The following is a 26,048-nucleotide window of genomic DNA, read 5'->3' on the forward strand; positions in this document are numbered from 1 at the left end:
TTGCTGTTCACCAGCTTCAGGGCTAGAACCAGCCACCAGACTTTTTCTGGGTGTCAGTGTATACCCATGAAATATCAGTGAAAATGACATTCGATTATACTTGAGATCACTTCCTTCCTCCTCAGATGAAGCTTTCATCCTTAATAGTGGTCTGTAACATAGTGACCCACAAAGGGAGGGGAAATGGGGAAGCCAGCACACCGGTTTTATGGGGTCGAAGCCCTATTTTGGTAGGACTGAGGAGACATACTCTTACAAACATCTTGGGGGAATCCTTCCATGTATACATACACAGAGAATCTGTTCTCTTTTCTCCCGACCCTCTTTTTTTTTTTTTAATATGAATTGTGTTTCAAATAAAAAAGTTTTTTGTTTGTTCATAAAGTAGACAAAAACATAGCTCTCCCATTTCCATTTGTAACCTGCTGAAATAGCATGAAACCATGCCTCGGTAATGACTAGACTTTTTTGAGAGAAAGCAGAAGACAGGCACAAAAGGATAGTTTATGGGAATGAACCAAGGAGCTATAGCTTTGTATAATAATGGGTTCTGAAGAGATTAGGAGGAATTTGGAAGTTTGCCTGTGTGCTAAGCAAATGAAAGGGTACATTCTTGTCCATGTCCGTCTATTGCCTTTCTGACTAGGCAGCAGTCTACATAACCTGCTTCCATGGTACAGTTGATTGGAAAACTGGCTGTCTCTTAACCTCTTTCAGAGAGAGTACTTGAGAATCCTAGAGCAAAGCTGACTAGGAGCTTGGCTGCCATAACTGGAAGGTCATGTTGATGCTGGTCTTGGGAATGCCATTTCAGAGAATAATAGGCAGTGGAAGAAGTCCTGAAAAGACTGGAGTGAGAGGAAGAAAAAAAAAAGAAAAGAAAGTAAAAATTGAGTAAATATTTTGTGAAACACAAACATGCAATATCCTTGTAGCAGAAGTGGAGTCATGGCTGGACCTTAGAGCTGCCTGCATTTCTGCCCTTCATAAGACTGAGTGCTGAGGCACTCTTGAGATGCCCTGTATGGACCTTCTTTGAAAGCCTCCCCATTTTCCTGAGGTTCTTTGATCAAGTCTCTGTTCCCTAAAACCAAAATTATATGACAGGGACAGTATCTGGGGCGTTAAACATAATGCATAAGGAATAATAACCCAAAAGAAAAACTCACGAATCTAGTAGAACCTACCATGGAAGGAGATATAAATATGGAAGTATTTAGTCACACACCCACACACACACATACACACACGTACGTACGTAAATGTAGGTAGAAGAACTTTATTTGGAGGATGACATCAGCAAAAATGAATCAAAACCAGGTGTGGACATACTTCAAGGGAAATGAGAAAGGATAATGCAATGGGTAAAGACAGTTTAGGAGGGAGTAAAAATATTGTAAAGGAAGTACCTGAGAAGGTTACGTGTTCATAGATCGTCTCCCTTACAGATTCTTCAAATCCAACACTCTCACATCTCCTTCTTGTACAAAAATCATAGGAAAGGATAGCTTTTCTTTTTTTTTGCAACATGTTTTGTATTAACCTTTCCTAATTAAAATTTGAACTTTTGTTTTATTTATAAGAGATACTTAAAATGTTATTGCTGCAGTGTGTGCTACTTCCCCTCCTTAATAATTTGCAAGTAACATAATTCCTTAATATTTTTGTGGAAAGGTCAGGGAGGCCACAGAGCACATCTAGCTGACAACACTGAGAGTTCTGCCTTTGAAAACATGTTCAGCAATTTCCAAGTCCATCTATTTCTTGTTTATTTGGAACTTTATTTTGTGAACTGTAAATGCCACTTTTTATTTGTCATCGTATTTATTTGCCTTCCCCTTGGGTCATAATGGGGACTCAGTAAGGCTTACTTACACTGCTACTTAATTTTTATTGTGGTTCCTAACAGAAATCACCCTGAAAGGTTTGAATATGAAAAAAGAGTATCTTCATTTGGAGGTTTTGCTTAGTGTAGATCTAAAGGTCTTAAGGCAAAAAGACTGCTTTGTAGGGGAGGTGCTTTACGGTTATTTGAAACATATAGTTCATCATTAGAAACCAGCAATTAGCAGTCCTGACAGTAGCACCATGTGCACAGACTGAGCCAACAGGCTAACTTGTACACAAACACTGCCGCTGCCAGGCGTACTGATTCTCTTTGCCTCAGTGCTTCTCAATGCGGTCCAAGCCAGAGTTGCCTGCAGAGCTTTTTCAAATTACATGTGATATATATCTGTATGTATGTGTGGGTGCACACTTATCTTTACATATCCATTTGCATATACATCTTACATGCACAGATTCATTTCTATGGATAAGAAAGTTTTAGTAGATTGTGCTGATCAATTGTCTGTTGTAGGTACATCCTTTCTTATAAGGGAGGGTAAGGAAGCAGAGAAAGGAGGGTATGTATGCTCAGTCCCTCTCACTTATTTCTGCTGCAGACCTCACCACTGCAGAAACTCACCATAATCTCCTGCACCCCTGATTAGGGTGGGTCCAGACATTTCAAGGCTAATACTACATCACATAAGGATCTTGAAGGCATGGATGGTTGCAGGCATCTGCTATTTCTGTAACCTAACTAGTGAAGAAGGGGCTCAGGACAACAAAATGAATCTTAATGTTTTCATGGGTTGGGGATTGTTCTGGTAATATGGGTAGAACAATATGGGTAGAACAATTGAAAGGAAATGTAGGCAAAGTGTGTCTTCTATATGCTTAGAGAAAATGCTAGTGGGTGACATCAGGGAAATAAAATCTCCTATACTTTTTGTGAGACAAAAAGGCTTGATTCTGGCTTTTCCACACCATTAAGGGACTCCCCAGAAGGCTCAGCTACAAGATGGGGAGTATGGGACTTGGAATTTGTTATAATGATAGGAAAAATATTTTCTTACAATAAGAAAATGACATCAAAGTAAAATTGCATTCCAGTGAAACAACTAGATTATCCTTCTGCTTTTTTTCTGTAGTTAGGCACAGTTTTCTCTGCTCTAAAACTGGGGTCACAGTAGCATTACCTTCGTTGATTTTTGGAGAGGATAAATGAGTTCAGAACTGTATAGTACTCAGAGTACTCCCCACCGCCAAGGTGCTGAATACATCTTAGCTATTAATACTAGTATTTTAATGGGTCTTGAGTAATATAATTTCTGATTTAAGGTTTGAGGTTTGAATTGTGTATTATCTGAAGATAGTTTAGGAGTTTAATATAGCACTTTGCCTTTCTTTCTGAAACAAGAGGTTATGTCCAGTTTCCAATGGGCATAATGAAATACCCAGATACAATTACATTTTGTATTTGAGAAATCTAAGGTACAGACTTTCCCAAGGAGGCATAGCTTCTGAAAGCATAGTCAGGACTCAAACTCAGGTCTTCTGACAGTTATAAAATAAGATCAACTATGATGAGTCCTAAAAAAATGTGTGGGTAAACCTTAGTGTGATTCAGATAAAGAAATGGGGGATGTATTATTGGAAGCTGGGATAAGGAAAGAGCATCTACTTGAAATTCTGTTTATTTGCTTAAATTCCATCCGAATGTTTCCATAGATTGCACTGAGTTAGTCAGCTTTATTGCTCTGGGGTCCCAAATGACCACAGAATGTGGCCCTATGGACTTATGAATCCAATTAGAATTGGTTTTACACTTTTCAGTTACATGATAAATCAGGCTCAAGCCTCACCCTCTATGTGAAAGGTGGTTGGGAATGAGTTCTAAATTCAGAATAAGACCGTTTGCACTGCTTGCAAGCAGCCCATTTGTGACTCTGCGTTGGCTGCCAAACTTATTCTGAGTATTTCAGGGTATAACTTAATGGACTTAAAATCCTCGATCAGCCACGTTTTACTAAAATCCTTTTGCCTCTTCTTTCAAAGGCAAAGTACTTGGCAATTCCAGATTGTTACCTTTTTCCAAACACTAATCCTACATGCTCCATGCAGAAAAGAATTCTGTGATCATTCCAATTAGTAAAATGCTAGAATCTTGTGAATTCATAGTGAACATCTCAGGACTAGGACTGGGGTTAGGAGAGTGAGGCCTTCATTTTGGGCCGAAAACTTTATTGGGTGACCAAAATTTCAGTAATAAGAACTAAAAATATTTAAGGTGATATTAATTAAAAATCAAATTTAATGAAGGAAACCCATGATGAGTATAATATCAAAATTTCAAATGAAGTCAGGATTCAATATTGCATTTCATGGTCTTTCCTTCCTCATCTCACCCTGGTTCCAATAAAATTTCATTTGTAAAAACAGCCAGCCAGCCCGTGGGCTGTAGTTGGCCAATTTTTAAAATTACATTAAAACATTTCTCTCAATTATTGAGTTTTTTTGGTGTCTGTTGGAATTTTGCTCCAGAGACAATTACCTCATCACCTCACCATGGTCCCAGATTAGGTTCTGAGTAATCTGGTAGTCAAGATGCCTAGTTAAGTAGTACTAACCCATCATCTACTACACTAATTTGTTCATATAACAACACATTTTGCATAATAACTCATAAAACCCATCTTCCAAAAAAAGTCTTGGTGTGGAAAATTCCAGAGAATAAAGAATAATGGTGCCTATTAATTTCATGCTCACAACAAGCATATGAAGTGGGCACTTTTATTATGATCCTCACCTAATGGATGAGAAAGATGAAGCAAGAGTGATTAAACATAATTTGCGCAGGATAAGAGAGTAAGTAAGCAAGAAGCTGAGCTTCACACGCAGGCAGCACATCCTCTGGGCTCCTACAGGAAGTGGCCTGTGTTCAGCAAGAAGCAAGAATGAGAGCCCATGCAGTCACAGAGAAAGCCTAGAGCCAAGGGATATGGGAAGAGTGTTTCCTATGGTCATTCTGGGTCCTAGTTCTGTCCTACGTGAGGCAAGCTACATTCCTGTTCTTGGATTCCATGAGATCAATCCCCAGGTATCCTCTTTAAAAATTTGTATCATAAACTGTACTAGCTAAGGCAGATTTCTGCTTGCTACCGAGAATTTTCAATTTAAAAAAAATGCCTTGGATTAAGATTTTTTCTTTCAAAAACTTTATTCTGACAATACCCATCTCTCTCACTTTGATAACTCCATTTTCATCATTTAATGATCATTCTCATTTAATGTTTGTTTTGATGAAATGTTTATAATTTTGTTGATAGTTCATTTTATAACTACTCTTATTTTTAAAAAGAAATGTTTATATAGGCACTCATATATGCTTTTTTACCCCCTCAGCTGGACAGTAGTTCTATTGCACTAGTTTTCTGTTCCCATGGCATCCATTTGTGCTGTGTACACAGCTGTCACACAATCAATATTTTAGAAAGAATAAAATCCATGTAATGTCCATTTTTATTTTTACCTAGATACAAGGCCAAACATCATCTCCAACACTTTTAATACATGGCCATATGTTTTAAGCATAAAAAGATGTTCACTTTCTGTGCTGTTAACCCTGGAATAAACAAGTCTGAATTATGAGATGCTGTAATTCCTCACAGAGCCACTGATGACAATAGAAAACACGAGTGCAAAGCTCAAATGGTTTGTGTGCTCACCAGAAATTCAATTTGAAATTATGGCTTGATAATTCAACTTTCTCCCTATGAGATTGTTTTATTTTTAATGTTATATCCAACCTAGATTAGAGTACCAAGCACCTAATATACATAGGCAAAATCAAACAGGCCCTGGGGGGAAATAATAAGTATTTGTAAATCCATTATAACTGAGTAGTATAGGAAATTATTTTGTTCATAATCTATGCAGTGCTGTGTGTGTCAGCATTGGTGGTGGATGGCATTTCTTAAAGTTGTGCTTTGAGGCAAGTGATGGAGATGGACTGAAAATACCAATGCATGTTTCCAAGCCTGCTTTGTGAATTTCTGTACCCTCAAGATTATCCACCTCCATAATAAGCATATTGAAGCCCACCCAGCAAAACACAGGATCTTAGAAAGAGGTACAGGTTATTCTAATGCAGATCTTAACAGGCATCATTGTGTGGCCCATGCTTCATAAAATACCTAAAATTACTACACTGAGACTTAGAGCCTACAAAGAATTCTATTCTCTATTTCGATGCAGAGTCCCAGGTGAAGGCTTAGCTGTCCCTCTCTGATACCATCCTTAAAGGGTCAGAAATACATCCCTAAAGAGCCTAGAATACCTCCATTAAATTTCCGAGCCCCTGTTCCCTCTTCTGTAAATTGGCAATGTGAATCTATATTCCAAAAGATTATTGGGAGGATTTAGTCAGTCAATGTATTAAGGTGTATTGCCTGTGTTATATAATATTCCTGTTTTAATTTTTGTTACAGTTTTATGCCTAGAGTTTATCTCCTTACCATTAACTTAATCTTCTTTGAAACTGTATTATGAAACTAGTTAAAACTTATATCATCTTTGGGGTTAACCAAAATATTCTTGAGTTTTTTATTTCTCACTATATAAGGAAGACTTGGTTCAAAAATTAGCCTTTCAAATTTGTGAAGGTACATTTTACTTGTTGTGTACTACTGTCCGAGTAAGGAGGAATTTTGTTCTCCTCCGCCAGTGTTTTTTTCTTGACTGAGATTTCCCAGGTCATGCTGCACTTGTGTATCTCTCTGGAAATACATTTTCTTTGGCATGACTACTGGAGCCCTCACTTTTCCTTCAAGATGGAATGTAAGCTCAGTCAGCTAATTGGAAAGACATTTTGGAATACCCTGCTATCTAACTAAGGAATGCATGTCTTTTTTTCCTGATTTTCACTTTTACTTTTCTGACCTTCCAACTAGAATATCTAAGTCCCTTGTGGGTTGTATCCTTTTATTCAATTTTGTATCTTTTAGTACAGGTCAATGCCTGGATCATACAAGGTATTAAACATATTTTGAATGAATCAATGAAAAAGGTGTAAGATATGTTTAAAAATTTAATATAGTACTTAATTTTTATAGTCAACTAGCTACTTCCTTCTTTACAATAAACCATCCTGAAAGATTTCATTATGCAGACATTCTTCACTTAGTGACCCTACTTGCTAAGGAGATTCTGACTGCCTAAAATAATGAATATGAAACTCAGAGGTGTGGTGGAATTGTAGGCACTGGAAGGATCCAATTTAGCCCTGTTATCAATAATAACAGCAACTATGGGAATGAAGTGTGAACAAAATCATTTAATATTGTCAATTTCTAAAATAAGCAGATGACAAAATCCTTCTAGGTGTTTATTGATTCTGTTTTGTTGTAAAGAATTCGGTTGTGTTTCAAGTGGGTATGTTCAGCAGTTATGGATATTGGCTAAATGTTATAATGACAGATAGCATGTGAATGGATTTGATACACATTCTTATTTCAACCAGTAGCTGTTCAGTTTATGTAAAATTATAGAAATTTTCCATCCATGTTAGGGAACTCTATCAAAGCAAAAAGATAACTATGAAATCTCAGAGTACGTGATGCACAAATATTTTCCTAGAATCCTTTTTATCAACTTTTCAAAGATACAGATCATTTTGCCCAGAACAAATTAAAAATGTAAAGACTATAAGCATTGGAAATTCTGATCCTGTGTGTAATGAAAAACGTTATGCTAGATATTAACAGGATAGAGCAGCCTTCTATTTATTTATAATCTAATTTGTTATGTTTGCATAGACATAACCTATGCAAAAAGTATATAATTAAAATGCTGAAATTGTGCTGGCTACATTTAACTCTAATGTTATTTAAAATGCATCCATCTTGATCAAATATGAGAGTTTACCAAAATATAAAAAGAACCAACTGCAGCATTTTCTTTCTTGGTGTATTTTGAGCATGTGTTTATGATATTAATTATTGGAGACATCATGGACCAAATACCTAATAACTATCTATGCCAAATTCATAGGAATTCAAAAAACAAAGTATCCAAAGATAAGGTGATAGCTTTGAATACAACATAGTTTGCCATTATTTGTACCTAACTGTGGTTTTTACTTATCTCTCCTATTATCTAATATTCTGCCAGTAACAACTTGAAATCATTTGGATCTTTAAGATATATAGAGAACATTCTGGATAGTGCTATCTCTACTTACTGAGCTAATTTGAGGATTACTTTTTATTCTGCATATATAATCAACTACTCAGTGATTCTAGAGAAATGTTATGATTGTACTTTAAAAGTTTGGGTATTTGAAATTAGAAAGTTACTGCCCAACAAAATTATGGACCACAGATACTCAAAAGGGGAGTATCAAATCTGAAATAAGATAGTTTGTGCTTCCTCATGAATCATAATCATAATCACTTAACTAAATTGGGGGTTCAGGAATTAAGTGTAATTCTAAAAGTTAGGAGCATGGAAGTAAGCTCTGAAGGATTTTCAAACATCCCCATGACCAATAGAATGGAAATGCTATTTTTCAGGAAAACAATACCCCAGTTAGTCAGTCCCAGTGATGCTGATCTGTGAGGAAAAAGATGCCCCATTTGGAACTCAAAACAACTTCCAGAGGGAAGTTTAGTAATATCAGCATAAGTCTCATCAGCAAATCCCCAGTCACAAATAAATAATTCTGGTTGAGTATCTTGAAAGTGAAACCATCCCCCAGAACATTTCACTTCCCCATTGTCCATCTGCATTCCTCACCCAGCCCAAGTTACAAGATTTGAGTGTGAGCATTGTGAGAGTCCAGGGAGGTATCTACATGTTCTGTACTTCATTGTAGCAAAACATTTTTGTGTTTCTCTAAAGATTATGTACACAATCTTTAAGAGCATTTTAGAAAGAGCAGGAACCTCAAGCTCACATGTATTTTTCATTACTTTCCAGCTGCTATTTCTTAGATTGTCAGAATTGGGATAATAACCCGCAGACTATCACTTTGTGCTTTGCTGAAAGGAAGGATTGGGTTGCCACCAAATCCCTAATTGAGACCGAATTAGAATAAACGGTTGTTAAGCTCTCCAGCCTAATTGTGAATGGTGTGTATTTGACATTCACTAAGATATAAATTAAAATAAAAAGAGCATTTTCAGAGGCATTGGAGTAGCTTTGCATTAATGATGGCCTCCTTTGCACTGCTGACGGTTTGCATTATTCATAATGTCATTATCAGGACTATTCAGCGCTGAATGATTTGTTCGCCCAGAAATTGTACAGCCTGACCAGATAAGTAATATCTGCAGTTTGTATTTATTCTTATGACTGCTTACTCGGGTATGGCTTCTTTTATCTCTGTTGTGAGCTTACTTACTGCTGCTCAGCGGGATGTACCATCAGTGACATAAGCTTTATTCATTTATAGATGCAGAGCACTGCATCAAAGTATTAAATCCTGCAAATGTGGGGAAAACTCAAAGGCTTTAATCCTCGGACTGGCAATCGTCATTGTACTGCTGCCATATGTCAGCACTGAAGTTAACTTTCGGGTTTGTGCGTTTACGGAAGGCATACAGCCATGTGCCGCCTGCTTGTTTGTTTAAGATAGCGTCTTCCCCGCCACTGCAATAACTTTGCCATTCAAACCCCTTTCATCCGCACAGAAAGGAGTAACCAGAGTCACACAATGAAATGCCAGCGTGTCCTTTCAGCAGTGATTGGTCTATTTTATAACTTCTTTCTTATTCTAATTAAACTAGCTTAGGAGAGGACTGTGTTTTAGCATCTTGGGCTTCTGAATGACAAGAGAAGGCAGGGGAGAATCAGAGCATTTAGAAAGCTCTCTGCTGTGAAAGCAAGGTTTAAGGGTCTAGAGGTTTTCTTCCTTTCTTTTTTTTTTACCCCCCCAGCAAAGAGATCATCTTTTGAAATCTTCTCCATCAGCTCCCTTCTACACATACAAATTTCAGTTTTATAACACCCCTTGCTGTGCATCTCTTGGCAGGAAACTTGCCCATCTTGCAGAGTCTTGCATGAATAATTCATTTAAGTGTCATGCTGACTCTCAAAAGCCTGGATTACTGCTTTGGAGGAAATGTTTAATAGGATTCTTCCAAACAATCCAAAATATAGCTCCGATTTCCTTGGGTCCTATCTCCTGAGGCCATTGAACCTGTGTCTAGCTGGACTGTAACCGTATCATGAAGGCTCATATTATAAATTAGGTCACTGGTTTACAGAGACATGATTCTTAAATACAGGGTTTGAGTTCAAGGCATTGGCACAATTACTTTTTGTTAGACTTGGGGTTCTGGCCTCTCTTCGATGATACCAAAGTACCTCAGAGACCCAGGCAGATCAGCGACTGGGAGGAGGACTGAGTTGGATGTAGGCGAACAAGCCCTCCAGTGTGGCAGCCATTGCGATCACCCGCTGTTACTCACTGACCTTGTTCTTTGAACAGTAGCCCTGCTGTTAATCAAACCTGAATGTTCAAAAATCTTCTTTAGACTCAAAAATTTAACCCTTGTAAGCCTCGCCTGGTGATTTTACTGTATCTCTTCACCTGCATCTCCTCTTCCATTCTCCACAAGGCCTCCTTTGCAATCCCTTCAAAGCCTTTGCGTCCTAAAAATGTATTGCATTACCTTAAAGGATCGATGGCTTACATCTTAACCCACTCTCACTATCCTAGGATGATTTGCATTTTAAGTCAAGAAGGTCACAAACTTAAAAGAATCTTTGTGATGTGGTTTTTGGAACATAGGTGAGGTTTGGTGGGGTGAGGTCCAGAGCCAACAGCCAAGAAAGAATTCTTGAGATGTCTTTGGTGCAAAAAATGGTGTTTTTTTTTTTTTTTGTTTTGTTTATTATTATTATTATGTTCAATTAGCCGGCATATAGTAGTGCATCATTAGTTTTTGATGTAGTGTTCAACGATTTATTAGTGGTGTATAACACCCAGTGTCCATCACGATCCTTAATACCCATCATCCGGCTGCACTATCCACCCACCCCCTCCCTTCTGTAACCCTCAGTTTGTTTCCCAGAGTCCAGAGTCTCCTATGGTTTGTCTCCCTCTCTGATTTCTTCCCATTCAGCTTTCCCTCCCTTCCCCTGTGGTGCTCCATGCTCTTCCTTATGTTCCACATATGAGTGAGACCATTTGATAATTGTCTTGCTTGACTTATTTCACTTAACATAATCCCCTCCAGTTCCATTCGTGTTGATGCAAATGGTGGGTATTCATCCCTTCTGATGGCTAAGTAATAGTCCATTGCATATATGAACCACATCTTCTTTATCCATTCATCTGTTGAAGGGGATCTCATCTCCTTCCACACTTTGGCTATCAGGGACATTGTTGCTATGAACATCGGGGTGCATGTGGTCCTCTTTTTACTATGTCTGTATATTTGGGGTAAATACCTGGTGGTGCAATTGCTTGTTTGTAGGGTAGCTCTATTTTTAATGTCTTGAGGAACCTCCATACTGTTTTCCAGAGTGTCTATACCAGCTTGCATTATCCACCAACAGTGTAAGACGGTTCCCCCTTTTCCACATCTTCACCAATGTTTGTTGTTTCTATCTTGTTAATTTTTGCCATTCTAACTGCTGGAAGGTGGTATCTCAATGTGGTTTTGATTTATATTTCCCTGATACCTAGTGATGTTGAACATGTTTTCATGTGTATGTTAGCCATTTGCATGTTGTCTTTGGAGAAGTGTCTGTTCATGTCTTCTGCCCATTTATTGACTGGATTATTTGTTTTTGGGGTGCTGAGTTTGAAAAGTTCTTTATAGATCTTGGATACCAGCCCTTTATCTGAAATGTACTTTCCAAGAGGTCACTGTGGCCAGTGTCAAAGAGGTTACTGCCTATGTTCTCCTCTAGGATTTTGATGGATTCCTGTCTCACATCGAGGTCTTTCACCCATTTGGGTTTATCTTTGTGTATGGTGTAGGAGAATGGTCCAGTCTCATTCTTTTGCATGTGGCTCTCCAATTTTCCCAGCACTATTATTGAAGAAACTGTCTTTTTTCCACTGGATATTCTTTCCTGACTTGTTGAAGATAGAGTTGATGGTTTATTCCTGGGGTCTCTATTCTGTTCTACTGATGCATGTGTCTGTTTTTGTGCCAGTACCATGCTACCTTGATGATCACAGCTTTGTAACAAAGCTTGAAGTCAGGCATTGTGATGCCCCCAGCTTTGGTTTTCTTTTTCAACAATTAGCTGGCAATTTGAGGGAAAAACTGAGAGCTCTTTCCTTAAGGTCAAGAACACAACAGGGATGCCCACTCTCACCAATTTTGTTCAACATAGTACTAGAAGTCCTAGCCTCAGCAATCAGACAACAAAAAGAAATAAAAGATGTCCAAACTGGCAAAGAAGTCAAACTCTCTTCGCAGATGACATTATATTTTATGTGGAAAACCCAAAAGACTCCACACCCAAATTACTAGAACTCATACAGCAATTCAGCAATATGGCAGGATACAAAATCAATGCATAGAAATCAGTTGCATTTCTATACACTAACAATGTGGCTGAAGAAAGAGAAATTAAGGAATTGATTCCATTTACAATAGCACCAATAACCGTAAGATACCCAGCAATAAACCTAACCAAAGAGGTAACCGGTCTATACTCTAGAAGCTGTAGAACACTTAGGACAGAAATTGAGGAAAACAGAAAGAGATGGAAAAATATTCCATGCTCATGGATTAGAAGAATAAACATTGTGAAAATTGTCTACACTGCCCAGAGCAATCTACACTTTCAATGCAGTCCTTATCAAAATACCATCGACATTTCCACAGAGTTGGAACAAACAATCCTAAAATTTGTATGGAACCAAAAAGGTGGTTTTATTAAAGCACAGGGACAGGACCCGTGGGCAGAAAGAGCTGCACAGGGGTTGTGAGGAGCAATTCATTATTTACTATGGGGTTGGGGGGAGGTAAGGAAATATGGAGGTATTCAAAAGAACTTTCATATGCTAAAGAGAACCTACAACATACTGTGGAGACCTAGGTAGCCATTGTCAAGTTAAGGCTGTTTTTCCCTCTAGTGAAGTATTAACATTAAGATAGTTGGAGGCTTCCAGGAAAGAATGTCATACTTGCCCCACCCAGGAGTGCTGTGAAGGGGGAGGTGGCTGGGTGTCCGCTTGTGCTTTCCCCTTAGCTAGCCTTCTACTCCCTCCTCATTTCTGTTGAGACTTGTTTTTAAATAATGAGTTTGAGAATGACACAAGTAATACTTGTCACTATAGAAAAACAAAATAAAGGCACAAGAAAGGAGAAAATTTTATTTTTTTTAATTATTTATTTTTAAAGATTTTATTTATTTATTTTACCTGAGAGAGAGAGAGAGCGCGCAAGCGAGCGAGCACAGACAGACAGAGTGGGCAGGCAGAGGCAGAGGGAGAAGCAGGCTCCCTGCCGAGCAAGGAGCCTGATGTGGGACTGGATCCCAGGATGCTGGGATCATGACCTGAGCCGAAGGCAGCCGCTTAACCAACTGAGCCACCCAGGCATCCCGAAAGGAGAAAATTTTAAATGATAATTGCCAATAACATCTTGACGTTGTAATTTTAATCCACATTCACATTTTGTATCTATATATTGATCTATCTAGAGGTCTGTAGATCCATGTATCCACGTATATAACTTTACAAAGATGAGATGATCCACAGCAGAATTTCAAACAGTAGGGGAATTCCAGGGGAATGTCTTTTCCATAGGTGTGTGCTATCTAGATCAGTGGGTTTTAGACTATTTCATAGAGCCCTGATTATTAGTTGAAGGGTTTTGAGTTGGATATTTCCCCTCCCCTTCCAGAACTCTGATAACTTTTTCAACTCTTCTGTGCCTCTGGATGTTAATCTGAATGGATTCTGTTAATAGGCATCTTTATCCTCTGGCTTCCCATTGGGTTCATCCAGTGAGAGAATCAGCAAGAGCTCCTCGGAAGGCAAAATAGTGAGATTAGGATATTTATTCTTCCCATTTCCTCTCTTCAGAGGGAGAGTTAATAGCACAAACCTCCTTCTGCTTCTTGGGTTTTAGTAACCAACACTTTCCCTCTCTCCTTCGGGCCTAAGGGTAGTGGTAACTTCTCAATTTAGTCATCGTTACTGCAAAGCAGACCATCCCCGAATGTAGTGATTTAAAAGTACGGTTATGTATTTGCTACAAGATTCTGTGATATTTGCAAGGCTTGGTATTTCCAACGAACATATAATGAGTTTGGTTCTGCAGGTGCTGAAACATGTGTAGGACAGAAGCAGCTGCTTCCAGGGTGAAAAATAGCTAAGGTGATGGGCACAAGAACGGGAGGCCCAGAGCATGCAAGAAAGAAAGAGCAATTCCCTTTTCCTCCTCAAGCCTTCCATTACTCTCTATTGTCCCTTTTGGAAAAACCTAACAGTGAGCCTCTTGCAAAGATGAAAAACAGTTTGCAGAGTTCTAGCTTCAGCAGTGCAAAGCCAAGCAGACATGGGTGGGTATGGGCAACAGCTTAGTAACTGGCAAAATCATTTCTTGCAAAAATTAATGCCTATTATTTATTTCTTATATTTATTATTATTATATTCTTATTATATATATATTTATTTATTTCTACATAAAAATAACTCCAAAACTTAACAACAACAGAAACCTCAAACGTATATTATCAGCTCAGTTATTGTGAGTAAGGAATCCAGGTGTAACTTAGCCTGTTGCACCTGCCTTGACATATCTCACTGGGCTGCAATTCAGATGACAACTCTGGCTACAGTCAGGGCCAGGCTCACCAGGCACGTCGTCTTGGCACGTCGTCTTCCACGCTGTTCTCATGGCCGTTGACAGGCCTCAGAAGACCCCCTTCCAAACTCACTCACATGGGTGCTGGAAGACCTCATTTCCTTGCTGGCTCTTAGATGAAGACTGTCTTGTTGAAGGCTTCCCACTGGGGATGTATTTCTGTCCTGGTATCTCTAGTCTTGATGTGAATGTAGTTCCAGGTAGTGGACATCTGATACAGAAGACTGATATACCAGTTCTACCCTCCTCGCTCTAGTACCTGCCAAATAAATGACCAAACCAAAGCTCACTGAAGCTCAGCAATGACATGCTGGTTCCTTTTAAGTTGGATCGTGAGTAAAGGAAAAAGGGATAAGAAGGAATGATGCAGACAACTTATTGCAGTGTTGACTGTGGCAAGGCAATGTCCTGACTGTCCTCCCTAACTCCTTCACAGCCTCCAGAAATCCCATGGCTACTACTATGTTCAGTGAACAACATCTCTTGTCCAACTCACTCTTAGAGAAAGCTTTCTAATCGATTCATTTTGTTAAAGTTAATATTTTTTCAGTATTTGTGCTCCTTTAAAAACCCTGAATTAATAAAGTAGGGCATAACTTTATTTTTACATTTTTCTCCAATATGAGATTAATTAATACGGGGGCAGAGAAATTCATTACAACAAGGCTTTTTTTTTTGTTGTTCCCCTTTGAGAATTTCATCATCCCCTATAGATTGTTTTACATCTCTTGGAGTATATGTAATATTGATATAGAAATCTTTAATTAAGACTATTCAATTCTTGGGCGCCTGGGTGGCTCAGTGGGTTAAGCCGCTGCCTTCGGCTCAGGTCATGATCCCAGGGTCCTGGGATCGAGTCCCGCATCAGGCTCTCTGCTCATCAGGGAGTCTGCTTCCATCTCTCTCTCTCTCTGCCTGCCTCTCTATCTACTTGTGATCTCTCTCTGTCAAATAAATAAATAAAATCTTTTAAAAAAAAAAAAGACTATTCAATTCTTGGTAAACCATGTAAATTGTTTTCCCTACTCATTTTAGGAGAGTAAATCCAGTAATTAAATATCTAGAGAAAAACAGCCTAAATTCTTATTTATTGGTAACTTATTACATCTATTATACAATAGGGGTGTAATGTAGCTTAGTCTCTGTGTTGTGTATATATACACTATATACATATTTGATATATATGATATATATATTCATTATATAGATATCTGTTCTCTATATGTTCTTTTTAAAAAGATTTTTATTTATTTATTTGAGAGAGAGAGAGAGACAGCATAAGCAGGGGGGAGGGGCAAAGGGAGAAGACTCCCCACTGAGCAGGGAGATGGATGCCAGGCTCAATCCCAGGACCCTGAGATCATGACCTAAGCCAAAGGCAGATGCTTAACCAACTGAGCCACCCAGGTGTCCCTATATATTATTTCTATTTATGTATCTATCTATGTATCTATTTATCCACCCATCCATCCATCCATCATCCACCTATATATCTCATTTCTGTGATACTGACAGCTAGATAGCTCAGGACTTTCTGTTGAGCATTCTTAGTTTGGGCTGCTATAACAAATAACCATTGATTAAGTGGCTTAAAACAACAGAAATTTATTCTCACATTTCTGGAGGCTGGAAGTCTGGGATCAGGGTGCTAGCATGGTTGAGTTCTGGTGAGAGCTCTCTCTCACATTGTAGACAGTCATCTTAAAGCCATGTCTTTACATGGGAGAAGGAGAACTAGTTACCTCTCTGCCCTCTTCTTCAAAGGACACTAATGCCATTCATGAAAGCTTTGTCCTCATGACCTAATTGTCTCCCAAATGCCCTACATACAAGTACTGTTGCTTTGAGATTAGGCTTTCAACATATGAACTGTGGAGGGAGACACAAACAGTCTGCCCATTACACATTTCCTTAAGCTTTCTTTCCTAGTAATTTCTATAATAGGGAGCAATATGAGTTTTGACTTCTTTGGCAGGCTAGCAAGTTCTTCCATAAACAGCCTTTTCATTCTGCCAAAATTTAGATAAAAAGAAGATAGAGAAAAATTGCATTTATTGAGAATTTACTACGTACCAGCCCACTGAGCTTGTCAAAGTTATGTCATACAATTTTTGCCATAATCCACTTATAGAGATAATATTGTTATTTCTCATTTTACTATTCACAAAAACTGACATATAAAACTCATCCAAAGATGCACAGAAAATAAATGAGGTAAGCAGGATTTGAAACTAAAAAACCTTCGAGAAGGTTTAAATCCTGTGTCCCCACCCACACTGCTACCATTCCTAGCCCACTGGTGTCTCTTTGTTTATGAGGAAGAGATGCCTCCTCCATGGGGACAAATCCTCATAGATACCCATCTTGGCAGAAGAATTAGCCTCCATGTGAATTAGAGAAAGTTACCTCTTCTTGGGATAGGTGCAACTCTGAGCCAGATCACACATCTCGGAGAATAGAGCATGGGTTTGATTTTCACCTCCATTCACATCCATGGTTGGGTCTCTCTTCCATGGAGTACAACCTGTAGAACTGAGTGGGATGATCTTTCCTCAACACTACCTCTGCCAAAAAAGATTCTTGTTTAAGATCTCTCCGTTATTCAGATTCCAGCTTTAAGAAGAACTACATACCTTTATGTCCTAATGTTTTTTTTTTTTCTCATCTTTCTCTTAACTTGCTGCATAAGAAATTATTCTAAAACTTAAAGCCTAAAATAACAAAATTATCTCACACAGAGTCTGAGGGTCAGGAATCCAGCGGCAGCTTAGCTGGGTGGTTCTGGCTTAGCATCTCTCATGAGGGTATAATCAAGCTCTTAGGGTGTCAGTCTTCTGAAGCTTTACTCAGGCTGGAGGATCTGCCTCTCATCCTGCTCAGATGGCTACTGCCACAGGCTTAGCAGGGGCCAGGTTCCTCACTGCAGGGGCCTTTCCATGGGGCCACTTGTAACATGGGTTTCCCCAGAGTGAGTGACAAATGAGAAGAAGGACGAAAGCAACCAAGATGGAAGCTTCAGTGACTTTTATAATGTAACCTCAGAAAGAATTTACATGCCATTCCTTCTCCTGTATTCTTTCTTTTGGTCACACAGACCAATCCTGGTAAAAAGTATGAATCCTCGGGGGTCATAGCTAAGACCTGTGGTCTCATTATATGTGCCAAAAATCTGATGAGATTAAAATGGCTGAAATTCAGTTAATCTTCAGTGGTACATGTATTCACTGGCATTTATTTCAAGCAAATGTGTGTCTGTTCTGATTTTTCTGTTTGTGCCCAACCAGTTAAATATTCTGAACATCAATCCTGGAAATAGGTATTATTATTATCCTCATTTTACACATGTTAAATGTGAAGTTGTTAGATCTCAATTTCTTCCTCACACAGATGCTGTAACTGGGCTTAGAACCCCAAAACTTTCAGTTACCATTACCTCTGGTACATTCGATTTTAACTTCAATCCATCACTTCTGGAGGTAAGTTGGCACCACACCAATATCAAACACGTTTCTACATGGATACGTTTCAGTAACATATAAAATATAAAAGATCCTTTTAAAGCCAACTTGGTCTTAAAAACCCCCAAAAAGAGATTTTATCATTAGACAGGTCAGAGGCTCATTTCACCCTTATGTTCAAAGGGCAGAGCCCACGCTTCAGATAAAGAGCTCATCTTTTTTTGAAGAAGACATTTTACATTATTATTTTCCTTCTGGCTTATATAACATTTGCATTTAAGTGTTAAGGGAATAACCCTGTCACCAGATATTTACCTCGTGAATGTGAGTTCCATAGGCGTGCACTGAGGGTGATGGGGGTTGGAAAGTTCCATACATTTGTATACACCACCAAGAGCAAAAAGACTCTGTTATATATATTAAAATTGTCAGTTAAAACTTTTTGATAGAAAAAAAAATGACAACTGGACTGAAACTTTCTATTTTCAAACAGATACTAATGAGCATGTTATAAAAGTGCCACAGGAAGGCTGGGGTTTAGGTTTATAAAAAATGGTAAATAACAACAAATATACTGTGTAAAAATAATTAGTGAATGTTATTTATTTTAAAATATGAACATATGCTTAAGAAGAACAAATGAAAGTTACTAATAGTAACCCTTTTATCTAGTCTCTGAGTCAGGCAACACGTACAAAGGCCAAGAGAAACTGAAGCTGAAGCAGTTACCTGGAGATGGGCTCAGGATGAACCCCAACACTTTGCTCTTATCTGTTAGGGTAAAACATGCCCAGTACCCCAGTATATCAGGGGGTGTTTGGCTCTAGAGTAATGTGAATTAAGACAAAACCTATTTGGTTTGCACAAGCTTTGGATTTTTTATTAACTGTGTGGCATCCCTCCAGCTATGGAAATAAAGCTCTGTCCAGGGCCAGGTCTGACTAAGAAAAATAGGCTATCACATAACTTTAATAAGCTCACACATTTTAATATCATCTCAAATCCGCCTTCATTTTTTCCATTTCCTACCTAATAACCACTCCCATACTAAAAAGCATGGGACTTGGGGGCCAAAACCTTCCTCTTTTTCTCGGGAGAAATCTTTTCTTACTCAATTAGGCCATAAATAACACCATGGCCCCTGCCATACGTCAAAAAGCCTAAACAAATATCCATTATATTTTTCACATTTCCACCTTTTCCTGGATGCATGGTCCAAGGCTTACTGATTCACAGTATTCTAATTCAATTATTTGTGAAGGAAAATAGCAAAGGAAAGGCATTGTGGAGATGTCTGGCCTCTCAAGATCATGTCACCTTGAAAAGCTCATGTTAGAAGTGTAGAAGCTGATGGGGTGTCTGGGTAGCTCAGTTGGTTGGGCATCTGACTCTCTTGCTATCAGCTCAGGTCATGATCTCAGGGCCATGAGACTGAGCCCCATGGCAGGTGCTCTGCTCGGGGCCTGCTTGTCCGTTTCCCTCTGCCCCTCTCCAACCCTCATGCGTGTGCTTGCTCTCTCTTTCTCAAATAAATAATTTTTTTTTTAAAGGAAGAAGTGTAGAAGCTGAAGCTTTCTGTCTGAATTTCATTTCAATTAAATGTTAATGTTGGACACCCCTCTGATTATCATTACATCACATGATTAATTTGCCCTGTGCTACTGTTTCTGGATCTGTGCTTCCAACATCACTTTTGTCTTCACCCTGCGTTCCCTGTTGTCTTTGTGAACAAGCTCTCAGTCACAATTTTATTCTACTCTTGGAAGGGTGGCATTCCTCAACTAAGTTTATAAAACTAGAACTTTTTCACTCAAGCTTTAGAAATCAGTATCTTCTTGATATCGATAGTTTAAAACTAATGTGTTCTCAGAATGAAGAAAAAATGGGAAGGGAGGTTTGCAGATTTTAATACCTTTATCTTTGCTTCTCCTAATGAAGATTTAAGAAGGTATGCTACTTAATGAGACAGTTGTCTGTTGACTTGACTTCTATGAGTTATCTTCTGGGTAACACATAAAATGGACCACTCTAGAGTAAAGAGGAGGTTGTTCTGTTCTTTATATTTAAGTCAGCTTATGACATTAAGGAAAAAAATGAATTTATATACTGCAAATGGAAGAACTCTGATATAAATGTATTTTATGCTTAAGTTTTTATTGTCTTTATGGCAACTGAATCAACTCTCTCTTTTCTCTTTTAAAGCAAAGGGGTTTGATTTTCTCCCCCAACATCAGTTGCTAGTAGCCACCAATCATGTGGTAACAAGGATTTTGACTATGTCAAGTTAGTGGAAAGATTATCATGACCAACTACTGACATCCATCATGAATCTGAGAGGGAGGGCGGTCGCATGTATTTGTAAAACATGTTGCATTCCTGGTGTTTATAAAGGTAAAGAGCCAAATGACTCAACTTTCCTATTATTTAACTTCTTTGCTCTAGGGGAATATTTCCAGTACTTATAGAATTAGAGCTGTGAATGCTGGGGTTTGGAAATGCAAACTTCCAAGAAGTTTCCCAAGTGATCCCAATGAAGAGCCAGGTTTGGGAAACATTGTTTTAAGGACCAGACTTAATATCAAACATCTTTTGCGGCTCCAAGTGATAAGCAGCAAGTATGTTCATGTATGTGATGGGTAGAAGGAGGTGGTAAGGGAGCTAACCAAATTCTTATTTCACAGAGGCAAAGGATGACTTTTGTCCTTTGCAGTTTTTGTTTTGTTTTGTTTTGTTTATTTGCATGTGCATGTTTTTATTAGCTTGGAGATAAATTTGGGGAAATAAAAGGGAGACACAGTATTGTCCAGGAAAAGAAGAATGAGATAGAATATAATCACCATCAAGGTTTTAGGGACCTCTTGTTTCTAATTTGGAATGGTTCACCTGACTTATAGAAAGTGGGAGTGGAGAACTGTGGCAATTATTTTGAAATTCACTGAATTACCTGATAATTGTTTCAGTTTCCATTTCAATCAGACTGTAGAGACCAAACCATAATTTACTTCCTGGTTGAGTGATCCTAACAATACTTGCACTGTTCTCTTTTAATAAGGTACAATTTTATCATAGACCACAGCACCTTATAAAAAAGTACATAAAATCCCTTACCTTTTTCCATATACTTAAAGTTTCTTTGCTTCTAAAACCATGGAACAATGAATATCTAAATTTTTTCAGGAACACATTTGTACATCTATCTTTCTGTTCTCTTTCCTCTCTTACACATATACACTATGTAGCTATTTATGTTAATGCATTCTAATAAAGGAAAACTTTGAAAAAGTCCACAGAAATTAAAGTTTCTCAGTATGAATCATGATCTAATGATTAAAAATAACAATGTTTTGTAACATGCAAAATTATAACATATTGCAAAAGATAATTGAAATTCCTGCATATGCCTAGGATATTAATATTTTTCCCTGCTTTTTTGTAATTAGATTGATGTGAGTATTTAAAAATCTGCTCCCCACATGTGCTTAAGGATGCCAGGTTTTTCCTGAGTCATTTTGCCAATTCAGATGCTGTGTTTGAATGTGTCTTCTATTTCAGTGGTAGTATATACACGTGATATTTTAACATCACTGGAATGCACTGGTATGCTGGGAATATCAGCACAGATGTAAAAACACACTATCATTAAGAGATGATTGACAACAGTGATCTTTATAATCTGATCTGATTTATGTCCTCATTTACCATTTATCTGCCCAAACTGAGAGGCTTCTGGAATGTAGAAAAGTTTTGAGGTGTTGCTATATACTAAATGTTTGTGTCCCCTCCCCACCAATTTTGTATGTTAAAATTTAATGCTAATGTGATGATATATGGAAATAGGGACTTTGGAGGGTGCTTAGGTCATGAAGGTGGAGTCTTTATAAACAGGATCAGTGCCCTTAAGAAAGAGGCTTCAGAGAGCTCCTTCTCCCCTCCCTCCATCTGAGGACACATCAACCAGATGGCCATTTATGAGCCAAGAAGTGGGCCTCCACCAGCTACTGAATCTGCTGGTGCCCTGATGTTGAACTTCTCAGCCTCCAATGCTGTAAAAAATAAATTTCAGTAGTTTAACTCACTCAGTCCATGGTATTGTGGCACAGCAGCTAGAACAGATGAAGACAAATATAGACCTTATTTTAGACCAGTTATCTAGAAGCAGAATCTGACTTGACTTATTGAAGGAGTGTGCTCAGGAGGAAAGGACTGAAGGAAGCAAGACAGGAAGAAGATCAGCAAGAGTTGCTCTACTTTGAGGTAGAAGGTCAGCATTTCCTACCCCAGTTTATTATTTTGCTAGAACTGTCTTACCAAAATAGCACAGATTGGGGGTCTTAAATGACAGAAGTGTATTGTCTCACAGTTCTGGAGGCTGTAAGTCCATGATCAAGCAGCAGGGTTGATTTCCTCCAAGGGCCACAGGGAAGCCTCTGTTCCAGACTCTCTCTCTCTCTGGTTTGCAGATGGCCACCATCTTGCTGCCTCTTCACATGGTCCTATCTTTTTGCATTAGAGTCATTGGAATCTCTTTTTTCTGTCTAAATATCCTCTTCTTACAAGGACACCCATCAGATTGGGTTTGAGCCCACCCTCAGGGCCTCAGTTTTATTAATCAGTCTATACACAGGAACTATCTCTAAATACTGTACATTCTGAGGTACTAGGAGTCACATATGCCTGTGCGTGGGGGCACAGTTCAGCCCATAACATCCACCAATCTGTCATTCAGTGGCTGTAGGCCACCTCTGTGAAGGGGAAGGTATGAGTAACCTTCCAGGTGGCGCTAGAAAAAGCACTTAGAACAGCTGGGGCATGGATAGATGTACTGGCTGGGAAAGGGAATTTAGGCAGAGCACCCTATAGTGTCCATTGCAGAAATGATAAAAAAAAAAAAAAAAAAAAAAAAAGGTAGTATTTCCTGAGCCTTACTAACACATTTCATCAAATTTAGGACCCCACTGATTGTAAAATGCGCTATTATTTTAAGTACTATAAAGAAAGAAAAAAAATGCTTAAGATGGGGATCTAATAGGAAACCTCCACATAAAACTAGGACACCCAAGAGCTAAATCCTTAGTGTCAGAACGAATGAGTAATAAAATCACCATGAAAAGAGCAGTAAGGAACTTTCATGTTTCAACCTTGGCACAGGATAGGAGGAAGAAAAAGACAACTCCCCTCAGAATTAGGACGACAAGCTCTTATTAACATGGATTTCTGATATGTATTCTCATTATAAGAGAAGTTCAGAAACCTTAAGCAGACAATTTAAAGTGCTGTCAGGAACGTGGTGCTCCAAATAACAGGCAGACACAAATACAAATCTGGCTGAAAGTAAAGTAAGATGCCTCTGATGAAAAAGCATTTCCTTCAGAAATGTGAAATAATGGGAATAACAGATAATGGTATTAATAAAATAGATAATAATTAATGATAAAGACAGATAAAATTTGGTATGTTACCAAGCTTGTTCTCTAGGTATTGGCAAATAATAGAATGTGGCCTGAATCTGGCTGCCAGTGTTTTTGTAAATAAAGTTTTACTGGAATATAGTCTAGTCATTCTGTGGCTGCTTTTGTGCAGAGTTGAATTTGTGCAACAAAATGGACTGGGTAATGATAGGAGCTCAACAGACAATTCGTAACACGAATGAGTAAATGTAGCTAGGAAGTGGCAGAAGCAGAATTTGAACCCAGTCATTCTGAACCTGAATCCTATTATCTCTTGGAAACTACATTTAAAATTTACATGAATAGAGACTCCCTTAACCTTTCCACTTAACCAGCTTGCCAGAGCAATTCATACCATCTCCTTTGATAAAAATATGCTGACTCAGGCCTCTAACAGATGATGTTCAAGTACTTTTGTCCCAGCAGCTGAGGTGGATGATTCTACTTGAATCAGTATTTTAATTAACTGTTTTACTGCAGTTTTGATTACATTGGGGAAGTGGTTATCCACATACCAAAATTTATGTAAGTTAATGGAGGATATAAAGACAGAAAATGTTTTCCTTGACAAAATATCCATTTGTTTCCTAACATACACAGGAAAGTTATTATTTTTGTTAACAATTAAATTAAAAAATTTTAAAAAATTAAATTTAATTATAAGTCCTAGCTTTTGAATTTATTACCTGGTATAATTAAAATCATTAAAAAATGATTTTAATTTTTTAATTTGGGGCACCTGGGTGGCTTAGTGGGTAAAGCAGCTGTCTTTGGCTCAGGTCATGATCCTGGGGTCCTGGGATTGTGCCCTGTGTCACGTTCCCTGTTCAGTGGGGAGTCGACTTCTCCTTCTTCTCCTCTGCTTCTTTCTTTCTCCCCCCGACCCCAAGAAATAAATAAAATCTTTAAAACAAATAAAGTATTTATGGATATATTTATAAATATTCCTATAAAATATTCCATGTAAATGCTCTTTAAAAGAATTATATTTTTAAATAATGAGAAAATAATACTAGGAAATACTAAGAGAATAATAGGAAAAAAGGAAATGATTTTTTTAAGATTATTAAAACTTGTTTTTTTTTTTTTTTTTAATGTAAGTGGGATTGTGCTAACCCACTGGTGATATTAGCAAGAAGGCATGTCTGTTCTCAAGAGAAGCTTACTGTACAATGGGGGATCCTGTGTTGAACTCAGTCCGTTCTGGCTCCAGAATTCTGGCTTTTCAGCACTATGTTCTATTTGCCTTTTCCTGGGAAATGCCATTCTGCATAAAGGTCTATATAACGTGCTTAAGGAGCTTTCTTTCTTTTTTTTTTTTAATATTTTATTTTTATTTATTTATTTGACAGACAGAGATCACAAGCAGGCAGAGAGGCAGGCAGAGAGAAAGGGAGGAAGCAGGCTCCCTGTTGAGCAGAAAGCCCGATGTGGGGCTCGATTCCAGGACCCTGGGATCATGACCTGAGTCGAAGGCAGAGGCTTTAACCCACTGAGCCACCCAGGCGCCCCCTTAAGGAGCTTTCTGATTAGAGCAGAAAGAAGACATTTGAAATGAATTTTGACAACTGCCTTTGGCTCAGGTCGTGATCCTGGAGTCCTGGGATCGAGGGCTGCTTCAGGCTCCCTGCTCGGTGGGGAGCCTTCTTCTCCCTCTTGACCCTTCCTGCTCTCATGCTCTCTCTCAAATATATAAATAAAATCTTAAAAAGAAAAGAAAAAGAAACAAAAAAAATGAATTTTTAATGGCTCATGGGAACTCAGCAAGAGAACAAAGAAGAGGGGGGAAGGTGGGTAGGTCAGATGAAAACCTAGTGCAAAGGCCAGAGGCATGAAACCTCTTAAGTTCAGAGAGTTTAAAGTGGTCCAGGGCTAGTAGAGATGGCATGCCTCTTGGGTTATGGGGAAGGATGAAGCCAGGAAAAACTGCATACAAAGTCTGGAGTGGGAAGAGGTTTAAAAGTCAATGTTGGCCTTCAGCCAATGAGCAGTGGAGAACCACTGAAGAATTTAAACAATGGAATAAGGAAGTCATATTTTCATTATTGAACAGTCATCTGTTATAACTGAACAGCCTAAAATGACCTCGTATGGGCAAGGAATGGGTCTCTCTGAACCTTCCTTATCCATGTTCTTTGCTGATTTCTCCGCCAGTCCTTGGCCTCTTCCTCTCACTCTCTGTGTGCAGACTCATTGATTTCCATGATACACCAAGCACTATAAGCAAATGTGGTCCCTCTGCTGTACAGCAGTCTTATGCTACACACTAACAGCAGCTTGGAGCAGAGGAATCTCAAACTCCACATATCCAAACATGACTCATAGTCTTCCAACCCATATCATGATCTCAAATCAGTAACTGGCCTTACTATTACATCAAATAGGCAAACCAGGAAATCAGAAGTTTTTCTCAATTCCTCTCTTCTTTCCTTTGGTAAGGACACTTAACACAAGATCTCCCCTCTTTAACTTTATAGGCC

At 38.4% G+C, this 26,048-nt stretch overlaps 1 long non-coding RNA gene across 1 annotated transcript in view; it reads left to right on the plus strand.

The window, feature by feature from the left end:
- The window catches only part of LOC123933068, a 58,276-nt gene extending 40,154 nt beyond the window's left edge, over positions 1 to 18,122 (plus strand). The window contains exon 4 of the long non-coding RNA XR_006816503.1: positions 18,051 to 18,122. This is a non-coding gene — a long non-coding RNA (uncharacterized LOC123933068). The remainder of the gene's footprint in view (positions 1 to 18,050) is intronic.
- The last annotated feature ends 7,926 nt before the right edge of the window (positions 18,123 to 26,048 follow it).

Source organism: Meles meles, chromosome 20 (genome assembly GCF_922984935.1).
Source record: "Meles meles chromosome 20, mMelMel3.1 paternal haplotype, whole genome shotgun sequence".
Lineage (NCBI taxonomy): Eukaryota > Metazoa > Chordata > Mammalia > Carnivora > Mustelidae > Meles > Meles meles.